The sequence below is a fragment of the Dioscorea cayenensis genome, chromosome 20, assembly GCF_009730915.1.
Source record: "Dioscorea cayenensis subsp. rotundata cultivar TDr96_F1 chromosome 20, TDr96_F1_v2_PseudoChromosome.rev07_lg8_w22 25.fasta, whole genome shotgun sequence".
Classification (NCBI taxonomy): domain Eukaryota; kingdom Viridiplantae; phylum Streptophyta; class Magnoliopsida; order Dioscoreales; family Dioscoreaceae; genus Dioscorea; species Dioscorea cayenensis.
Genome location: NC_052490.1, coordinates 21,471,322 through 21,480,776, shown reverse-complemented (window position 1 = coordinate 21,480,776; position 9,455 = coordinate 21,471,322). Strand labels below are relative to the sequence as shown.

At 43.7% G+C, this 9,455-nt stretch overlaps 1 non-coding gene across 1 annotated transcript; it reads right to left on the bottom strand.

The window, feature by feature from the left end:
* Positions 1-227: 227 nt before the first annotated feature.
* On the bottom strand, positions 228-334 carry LOC120252024. The gene has a single exon (XR_005533577.1). It is a non-coding gene; the product is annotated as a small nucleolar RNA R71 (small nucleolar RNA).
* Between the last annotated feature and the right edge of the window lie 9,121 nt (positions 335-9,455).

Here is a 9,455-nt window from a genome sequence, read left to right as displayed (position 1 = left end):
TGGCCAATGAGGATCCAAACAATCACATTGAGAACTTCTTGCAAATGTGTGACATGGTCAAGATTAATGGTATTACAGATGATGCCATCAAGTTGAGGGCCTTCCCATTTTTCTTAAAAGGAAGAGCAAAGCAATGGCTATACTCATTACCTAGAGCATCAATCACTACATAGAAAGAGATGCTAGAAGCTTTTCTCACCTGATATTTTTCTCCCTAAAAAACTACAAAGCTTAGGAATGAAATATCTTCTTTTGTGCAAATTGAATTAGAGTCTCTTTTTGAGACATGGAATATTTTCAAGGAGGTCTTGTGGAAATGTCCTCAACATGGGTTCCCTGAGTGGATGATCATTCAGACTTTGTATAGTTGTTTGAACCCAAGTAGAAAACAGTTACATGATGTAATAGTAGGAGGTACGATAGGAAGCAAGACCCCTTAAGAAGCCCTATATCTGATCGAAGAAATGGCTATGAACAGTTATCAGTGGAATACACTGGACCGAAAGAAGGTAGCTGGACTTCATGAGATTAATGCAGTCACATCATTGGTGGCCCAGGTTGAGTCATTGAGAAAGAAATTAGACACTCTAACTTCTCTTAGAGTGGTGTCCGTGATGAGTTGCACTGTGTGTGGGAGAGGACACGCTCCATCTGATTGCTAGATTTCTGGTGGTGGTACATCCTCGGTGAATAGGTTGATTTTGTAGGTAATGCAATGAGAGGACAAGGAAATACATATAGTAATACCTACAATCCGGGGTGGAGGAGCCACCCAAACCTTTCTTGGAGTAATCAAGGGCAATAAAACACTATGGCACCACAAGGTTTCCAACAACAAAAACAAGCCCCGAATATGGAAAATTGAGTTTTACGGTTGGAGAATCGGATGAATGATCTAAAGAAGACTTTGACCAAGTTCATTTCATCGTCGGATACAAGATTTCAATATGTTGAAGCCACACTTTGCAACCACATAGCATCATTGCACAACTTGGAGAATCAAGTGGGCCAAATTGTGAAGTCACCTTCAGGAAGACCTCAAGGGAGTTTGCCTAGCAACATGAAGACAAATCCGAGGTCGTGGAGGTTGAGGAATGGTCGTGAAGTTGAGAGTAGGCTCCCTAGTAATAAAATCAATGTTGAGTCACCCGTGGTCGTGGAGGTTGAGGAGAGGGCCAACAAGGAAAAGGAGGTGGCATCCCCACCTTACGAGCTAAGAATCCCTTACCCTTCAAGGTTGAAGAATGACCAAAATAATAAGTAATACAATAAGTTCTTGGGTCTATTCAAGCAGTTGCACATCAACATTCTATTTGTAGAGGTGTTGTCTCAAATGCCTTGTTATGCAAAGTTTCTCAAGGACCTCTTAACCAATAAGAGGAAATTGGAGGAGATTGCATCTATAATCTTAGATACCTCTTGTTCGGTGGTATTGCAAAAGAATATGCCAAACCAGAATAAAGACCCCAGAAGCTTTATCATTCCATGCAACATTGGTAATTTGGGTGAAGAGATGGCATTGGCGGATTCAGGGGCTAGCATCAATGTAATGCCGTATACTTTGTTCCAGAAGCTAGACTTAGGAGAGCCTAGGCCCACTCGGATGAAACTTCAATTGGCGGACCGAACGGTTAGACATCCAAAGGGCATCACTGAAGGCGTACTTGTGAAAATTGACAATTACATATTTCATATGGACTTTGTGGTGTTGGATGTTGACAAGGTTCCCTTGCGTATATCCCGTAAGTGCACGGGTTTGTCGAAGTAATAATCCCGGGTGAGTGTGTATCGAATCCACAGGGAGTAGGGAATAAAAACACTTAATTCATTTCTTAGCTATGTAAAAGATCAGTAGTGATAATTGTGACAATAATTCAATTCTCAAAAGTAAAAGCAACAAGTAAGAGAACAAGAGTAAAGGAGGAGGTAAGGCAATCGATAAAGATGGGGTACTCGGATAATGCTCCACCTAAGATAACTGTTTCAAGTCCAAGAACCCTCTATTATGCTTCCTAATCAATGCAATGGTGAGTCGTGGAAATCCTTAATTACATAGTCCCAAATCTAAGGTCAACTATGCCTAACTCTAAACATGTTCCAGAGGAGAGATTAGATAACCTCTCAACCTCGAACTCGCATAAAGTTGTAATGAGCTCTAGGGATTCCAAGTGATAAATCTCTTCCTAATTATAGACCTAACACTTTGGTCCAGGTGGAAGATCCGTAACCATGATTAAGCCCTAGATACTAAGATCACCTCAACGCTTCACTCATGTTGCACGCAACTAAGCCCCAGTGAAGTTCATCCCTTAGACCATTCACTCTATTATAGCCGCAAAGAACTCGAGGAACGGAGGTAGAATCTATCACGTCGGAGGGAAAGGGGACACTCACTGCCTCTCGACTCACCCTCTCAACCCCGTCCCAACCTAGCTTTTATCTAACGCGCTGGTGTGTCACTCACTCACAAGGTTACCAACGAGAACTCTCAACCCTAGTGTCACTCTAGGGGAAATGTTCATACAATCAAGCATTCAAGGTTCTAACTCACAATAAACATCAATTAATTGAAAGCATAATAAAGAGATTCACTAAAACAAATACTTCCTAGGGTTCACAAATACCCAAGTACCCACTAGGGGTTTAGCTCTTCATAGAGCTAAGTACAATGAAAGAAATAGAATGTAAAAGCAATGAATCCATAGAAAACCCCTCGATTGTCGTGTCGATGGTCTTATGGAGAGTCCTCTACTCGTCGCAAGAGATCCTTTGTCCGGCCTAGGATACAACTCGTCGGATCGTTGCCGATGAAAGCTCTCCCAATAACCTTCTTCCAAATGACACGCGATGTCAGAGCCGTAGAACCTCTCCAAAACCCTAGCCAATACCCCTCAAAACCCTAGCCGAAGTCGTCTCTCAAGTTGGGGAAAAGATGGAGAAAAGAATACTAAAATCGGTGCTGAATCGGCTTTAAATAAGGCTGAATCGGGCGACTACACGGGCGTGGATACTTCACACGCCCATGTAGAATTTCCACACGGGCGTGGATAATTTCCACACGCCTGTGTGAATTCTCTCAACTCCTGTTTTCTCTGCCGGGTCAGTGAGCAGTCTTGCTACGAGTACTTTTGCTAAATTGTTGCTTGATTGCCACCTTTCACGATGCCACGCCTAAATAGCTTCCCGAATCCATACTTTCATCGGGGTAATGCAAACGGGCACACGTTCATGTTGATGATCACTTGCTTCTTCAATAATAGACAAGTTGGTGGAGCTCTTATTCTATGCGCATAAGTAGGAATGCTCGAGTGTGACTGCCTTTCTGCCCCTCCAAATGGATGTGCCAACTAGAATACGATGAGGTTGGCACACACTCTAGCATGTCACACCCGACCTATGTATTCGCGTTTGAACCTTAGCAAGATTTCATCCAAAATTAGTGCATTGTGCTCCACATTGACTTCTTTCCTAAATACTCGGCCTCACAACCCTGCCTGCACGAAAGTAACATAAAAACAGACATATTAGTGTAAAAACCCGAGAAAAGTAATGCTCAACATAAAGAATGAACACTTCGCATTCATATCGCACAAGCACTTATCAAACTCCCCACACTTAAGCTTTTGCTTGTCCTCAAGCAAAAATTAAAACGTTATGCACATGGATGAAGGAAATATTGGAAGTTCTTGGCCTTAGGTTCACCAAAGCATACAAAGAGAGCATTCTACAAGAAAGGGAAATTTCAGCATTAAATACGGAAAATCAATGCTCTAGCTAAAAACTTGAATCAAAAAGGAAAACAAACCCGAAATCGTGTACGTGTGTGAACTCACTCAAAACAACCCAAGGTATACTCCTCAAAGTTCTAAGCACAAGGGACTTATTTATCTACAAAAGTGACAACAATTTCAAAGATGGTGGTAGCTTCACACATCTTCTTATGTAGCCCTTGCCAAAGCGGCCGCTAAGGTGGCTTTCACACTTTCGAGGTGGTAGCTCTTTCTACCGGAGTGGTAGCTTTCACTCATCCTATGAGATAGCTCTTTCTCTCATTAGGGAATAGCTAGTATCCGACTTATGAGAGTAGCTTCATACTTCATAGGTGGTAGCTCTTTCCACCCAACATGCACAAATAAACAATAAAACTATTTTGTTCTTTCTTTTCATTTTCCAATTTTATTTTTTTTTTTTTGAGAATTCAACACAAGAAACAACTATAACTAGTCCCTTTAACATCAAACTTGAGTTTCCAAAAGAGTCTAATAAGTGAGTAGTGTAACAAGTATAAATCGAGCAAAAATTCCTAGACATTCAAGCAAAATTAGAGCATGAAAACATTCAATGTTAAAAATTCTCCTAAACTCAAGAATGCAATCCTTGCAACTAATGTGAACCGCCATTGCCTATATGAGCATATATCAATCAAGAACAATAGAAAGGATGTGTGCACTATGAAACTTCCCCCACACTTAAATGTACATTGTCCCCAATGTACACATGCAAGATCACTCAAAATGTATATCATTCAAATGCAAATGTGGGAGATGCAATAAAAACAATACTCCCTTGACTCCTAGTGTTGCGTTTGATGAAGCTAATTCCATGGGAGTAGTGTTCCGACGGGTTGTGAAGCTCACACGGCCAAGTGCCTAAGCACCTTGGCCGTGCCCATGACTAAGTATCAAGTCCCATGATGACAAGACCATCTACACGCATACACGAGGGGGTTCAGTGAAGTTCAATAAAAACAAAATAACTCGAGTATATATAAAAGATAGACAATGAATACAACTCGAGATGCAAAATGAAAATAAACTCAGAAGGAAAATCCTTTTTGAGTGAACAAGTCTAAAATAAAATGCAAAAAAATATAAAATAAAGTAGAGTCAAGTGTTGGTGTCACCCTCGGGCTCCGGTGCAGCTGCTGGTGAAGACACACATGGTGGGTCCACCGGTGCTGGGGTAGAGGATGGGGGTGCATTAGATGCCAAGGGTTTGGATCTCAATAGATCTCGTAGATAGTCAAAACGGGCCATAAGATCTGTATACTGAGCTGACTGTATAGCGCAGAGCTCCGCTACCTCGGTCCGAATCTCTCTCACAACACTCTCTAGCCTCTCAATACGGTCATAAGCTCGAGGACCCTGTGTTGCGGGGGGTCTGGGACTCTGCCCGGAATCCTCCGCAGTATCTCCTCTGCTCCTGGCGGTCTCTGGGGTAGCTGTAGCAAGAATATAGACCCCTGGCCCACATCCCCATACCAATCCCATCATCCTGATCATCTCAAACGCAAGAGGGGTAGGCACAACTGTCCTCTCAGCACCACGTAAAGCATCCCACAAACACATTCCCAAGATGAGCTTGGTGATGTAAGGGCCAGCAAATAATAAACCCACTCTCACAGACTAACTCTGGTGTCTCAGAATATCCACTAATATGCACCCTAAGTGAATCGGCACATTGCGGGCCATGGAGTATAAAAAGAACAAATCCCGCCTGGTTAGAGCAGCTGTGTTATCGGCTCGACCTGACACAGACCTGCTGATAACTGTGTGCAAATACCTGTAGCTCGACCGGGATAGGCTAGTGGCCTTCAACATCCCCGGTTCATACTCCCCATGTCCACACAGAATCCTATACACATGATGTGGAGTCACTGATACCGGAAAATCCGCAGGTAAATGTCCATACTCCACTGTACCTGTATATGCGACATCATACAGGCCCATCTGAATTGAAAACTCAGTGACACTCATGGAAAATGGATGTCCGAATGCCCAAAACTGTATAGCCTCCATAGTGTCAAATCTTCCATGCATCAAATGAAACTCAAACGAAGCTAAAACCTCAAGCGTCAAAGCGCAGTAAGCTGGCTCACTAATCGTCAGTAGCCTCTTCCAGCTTTCTACTGCTAGCATCTCATCAGTCATATTAGCTAGCTCGTCACCCCGCTGAATATCTCTCAGCACTTGCAAATCTGCAAAACAAGTTTGACCAAAAACAAGTGCTGAAAGTCTTTCAAATCGAGCTTGATGCTCGGGATTTGAGAATTCCATGTGTATTGACTCGGGTGGGGTGATTCTGAGATGCTTTACTTCATTCTTCTTCACGCGAGGTGCCATATCTGTAGTACAAAAAAAAATGAAAATGATCAAAGAAGCTCAAAAGCAGTATACTGCAGAATTCCACACGGGCTTGTGGAAATTACCCATGCCCGTGTGGATCTGCAGGGCGTGAAAAACCCGCACGGGTGCACAACAATTCTCGCGAATTCAACTTAAAACTGCATCTAGACGCTTTCTAAACATAAACTAGGTATTGTAAAAATGACACTTTGCAATTAAAGACATTTAATCTGTGAAAAAGAAAACAAGAGTTGGTGAAGGAAAGAGGATAAAAAGGTTACCGAAGAAATAAATGTGAAAACTTTGAAAATCGAAACAATATGTGAAGCAAAATCCTCCAAAACGACGATAAGTGGTCGAGAAGATGATCAGAAGTAGTTTTCAGGCGAATAGAGATGGAGAACGAGACGGATCACAAGGTTTTTAAGAAAAAAAATCGCATCTTATGGAATTCTGTGCATCCACACGGGCGTGCGGAAAATACGCACGCCCGTGTGGTTCATTACAAGAGAGCCACTGGGGCGCACGCACGGCCTTGTGCGCTCTCAGGAAAACACTCCTTCAACTCTGACTGCTCTCACACGGGCGTGTACAAAATACCCATGCCCGTGCGTCCGACCCACAGGGGCAGCCGCACGCCCCTTTGGCTTCTCTGGACATTCGAGAAAAATACCAAGTGTTATACACGTCCGTGCGGAAATTCCGCATGGGCGTGGACATTCACATGCCCAACTCACAGGGGCAGCCAGACGCCCCTGTGGTTTCTCGGGATGGAGAGAACTCCTCTGTAGAGTTTTGCACGGCGTGTGGAAATTACCCATGACCATGTGTGGTTCACAAGGTTGCCCACAGGGGCGAGTCCAAGCCCTGTGTGCTCTCGGGATGATATGCCCAACTTTGCAGGAATTCACACGCCCGTGCGGAAATTACCCATGGGCGTGTAATAGTCACATGGTCGTTCGCGGGGGCAGCCGCACGCCCCTGTGCCTTCTCGGGATGAGCTCGCAATACAAATCCATGGGCGTGCAGAAATTCCACACGCCCATGTGTCTTCACTGGATGCCTTAGAAAAACCTGCAGGCTCTGCAGAAAATTTTTGAACATGTTCACACACTCAGAGCCTGCCCAATTTGCAAGTTTTACCAATAAAAAACATCGAATAAAGCTCAAACGACATAACTTCGCAAATTCCACATGAAAACACACGATTAATATTCAAAGTTCACAAGGAAATCTCAGCACAAGCATCTAAAAAATTAAGACACCAACACTTAACAATTTATTCATGCAAAACACTACATTATTCAACTAAGAAAAATAGTAACCACTTGGGTTGCCTCCCAAGAAGCGCTTGTTTAATGTCACTAAGCTTGACGTACCTTGTCTTACCTCACGGGGGTTCATGAATGAAAGTTGCCCTCTTACCCATGGCTTGAAAGCATGATGTGCAAAGTCTCTTGAGTGTAGAAGGTGAATTACCGGGCTTGGGACCACCTAGCAATGGTTCATCCAACTCCTTCCGTTCACGGATGTCTCCAACAGCCTTGGAGTGTTTCCAGTGGCGTCTCCTATCCCTCTTCATTTTCTGGAGCACCTTCTTCAAGATCCCCGGGGTAGATGGTATTTCTTCCTTCGATCCAAGCATCATTACATTTTCATGTCCCTCCTCTTGGTCAAACAAACCTTCATAGGGATCCGGGTCGAACATTTCCTGCATGTATTCATCAATAATCTCATCAGTAGTGTCTAGAAAATATAAAGTGTCATCGAAATCAAGAGAATGCCGCATGGTTTCAGCAAGGTGGCATGTGAGCTTGTCTTCTCCAACTCTCAAGGTGAGCTCTCCGCCGTCCATGTCAATCAATGCTTTGGAAGTCCGCAAGAATGGTCTCCCAAGTATCAAAGGTACATCCGCATCCTCATTGACATCTAGCACTACAAAGTCAACCGAAAAAATGTACTTGTCCACCTTGACAAGCACGTCTTCAATGATGCCTCTCATATGTCGCACTGTTCGGTCCACTAGTTGCAAAGTCATCCAAGTAGGCCTAGGCTCACCCAAGCCTAGCTTTTGAAAGAAGGTGTATGCCATGACGTTGATACTAGCCCCTGAATCCGCTAATGCCATTTCATCACCTAAATTGCCAATATTGCACGTAATGATAAAGCTTCCCGGGTCTTTCTTCTTGTTCGGCATGTTCTTTTGCAACACCGCCGAGCATGAAGCATCTAGAATCACTGAAGCACTTTCCTCCAACTTCGTCTTGTTAGTCAACAAGTCTTTCAAGAACTTCGCATACTTAGGCATTTGGGCCAATGCCTCAACAAAAGAAATATTGATGTGGAGTTGCTTGAACAAACTCAGGAACTTCTTATGCTATTCATCCCCTTGATTATTTTTCAATCGAGAGGGATAAGGGATTCTTGGCTTGAAAGGTGGGGGTGCCACCTCTTTCTCTTTGCTTGTCCCCTCTTCTACCTCTATAACCTCAGGTGCGTGTTCTTTTGGCTTCTCACCCGGGAAGCCTACCTTCAACCTCACGACCACTTCTCAAAGTGATCGCCTTCATGTGCTCTCTAGGATTGGTCTCTGTATTGCTCGGCAAGCTTCCATGTGCTCTTTCAGAGAGAGACTTCGCAATTTGCCCCACCTAATTTTCAAGGTTATGAAAAGAAGTAGTGTGGTTGTGAAGTGTAGCCTCGACTGATTCAAACCTTGTATTTGCAGATTGTACAAATCTAGCCAAGTGCTTCTCTAAGTCAGTCATTCGGGTTTCCAAACCTAAGACTCTATTTTCTACCTGAGGGGCTTGTTGTTGTTGTTGTTGTTGTTGGAAACCCTGTGGCCCCATGGCCTTTTGTGGACCTTGATTACTCAATGAGAAATTTGGATGATTCTTCCAACCCGAATTGTAGGTATTGCTATATGGGTTTCCTTGAGGTCTCATGCCATTACGTACGAAATCAACGTTCTCCACCGAAGAACCATCACCAATATAGATTGGGCAATCGGAGGGAGCATGTCCTCCACCACACCCGTTGCAATTAGTCACGGCCGCCACTCTATTTGAAGTTAGAAGATCTAACTTCTTACTCAAACTCTCCACTTGAGCCGCCAATGAAGTTACCGCATCTATCTCATGGAGACTGGCCACTTTCTTCTTCTCCCTAGCATTCCATTGGTAGCTGTTTAAGCCTATTTCTTCAATCAACTGACGGGCCTCATCGGGGGTCTTGCTACCTAAGGTACCTCCTGCTGCAGCATCCAAGAGTTGCCTTGTACTCGGGTTCAAACTATTGTAAAAGATTTGAATAATCATCCACTCCGGG